We start from the raw sequence: 1729 nt of genomic DNA, 5'->3' as shown, positions 1-1729 counted from the left end.
CTCGCTCTTGTATATAACTAGGGTTTATGGGTTAATTGATATGTACATTTTCTATATTCTTTTTCATATTCCATGCAATCACATTGGTGGAGGTGATGTGCACTTTTGATTATCCCTGAGGATTGTTTGGATTTGGGATTTTGGTTTACATCTAGGTATTTCCATTTGTTTTTTCCCTTCAGGATTTTGGTTTAGATTTAGCTTTTTGCATTGTCTAGATCTCTATTTCCTTCTAGCTTTTGTCATTCCTCTTCTTTCACTCTTTCCTTTTTGTTCCAGTAGTTGGTACAATGCTATGTGCTTACAATTGAACAACCAAACTCAGTTGATAGTGGCATTCATGGCACGTGGTACAACTTCTCCTGCTCTTGGTGCCAATCCTCACATTCTGTTGGAGTTTTTTCGTGGGAATCCTAGGGATGATGTGTACTATTGGTTCAATCACTTCACAGTGATTGCCACATATCATTCTTGGGATGATACTCGACATTTGCATGAGTTTCCCACATGTCTCCAAAGGATGGCGTTGCAGTGGTACAATGGTTTGAGTGCAGCCACTTGTGGGGATTGGAGTGTTCTCCCAGACGTCTTCAAACGCACATTTGGACATGTCGACGATTGTGATGATGCCTTCCAACAATTACATCATCTTCGCCAAAGGCCATCTGAGTCGGTGATGCAATTTGGCTTTCATTTTCGAAGTCTTTTGCTTTGTGCGGAGCCAAATATGTCGGAGCGGATTAAGCTAGGAATGTTGTGGCTAGCACTACATCAAGATCTTGTCGAACTTATGCATGCACTTGCTCCAGCAACTCTTGACGATGTTTTTTGCTTGGCACAACATTATGAGACGTCGCCTCATCCACTTCTTGCTGCCCATCCTTTTGCTCCTCTTCCTGTAAGCGATGGTTCTGTTCCAATGGAGGTTGGTACTGCTGCTGCTCAAGTCCAAGGACAATGGCAAGGACGTGGTCGTGGCCATGACGTTTGTTGTTAGGCATGTGATGAAGTTAGGCATACCTATTGGCATTGTTGGCGTTTTTTGGATTGGCAACTTCCATTTCCTAGGTGGAGACCTTGGCATCAACAACATCTTGTTGGTGTTGCTGTAGTGGAAGGTCTAGACACTACAATGCATCTGGGAAACGAAAAGTTGCGCGAGTAATGAAGGGACCTTGCGCAAATAATTCAATGACCCCTCCATCTTTCTTTCGGGAGTATCATCAAGGGGTTCACTCGGCATTGGTTCATTTAGTGTTTATTTTCCAAACTCGTTTTTATAACAAGAGGTCTCCTATTATTCTCTCTATATTGGTTGATACAGATTCGAGTTTATCTTCTATTGCTCAACCTATTGCCACAAGTTGCCGTTTACACTTGCATCATGTGGCATAACTAGTTTTCATTCTTTATGACAACAGCCGTACACATGCATGTGCACGGGATAAGGCGGACCTGGTTGTGCATGTGGGTGATCTTGAGCTTGAGTTGCAATCCTTGCGGGTGGTGCCGAGTCAAATTTTCAACCTCATCCTTGGTATGGATTGGTTGCAGCGCAATCATGCTAAATGTGACTTTGAGGCTTCTCCCCCTTGTCTCATACTTCCTTATGTTTCATCCATTCCTCTCACTTTTGTACCTCTTCGTCCCTCTATTTCTACTTCTGCTTCCATTACTTTTGTTCCCTCATTATTTCCTCCTATGTTTCTGTCTTGTTCTTCTCTTCCCT

Source organism: Selaginella moellendorffii, unplaced genomic scaffold (genome assembly GCF_000143415.4).
Source record: "Selaginella moellendorffii unplaced genomic scaffold, v1.0 SELMOscaffold_58, whole genome shotgun sequence".
Taxonomy (NCBI): Eukaryota; Viridiplantae; Streptophyta; class Lycopodiopsida; order Selaginellales; family Selaginellaceae; genus Selaginella; species Selaginella moellendorffii.
Note: the sequence above shows the minus strand (reverse complement) of the source record.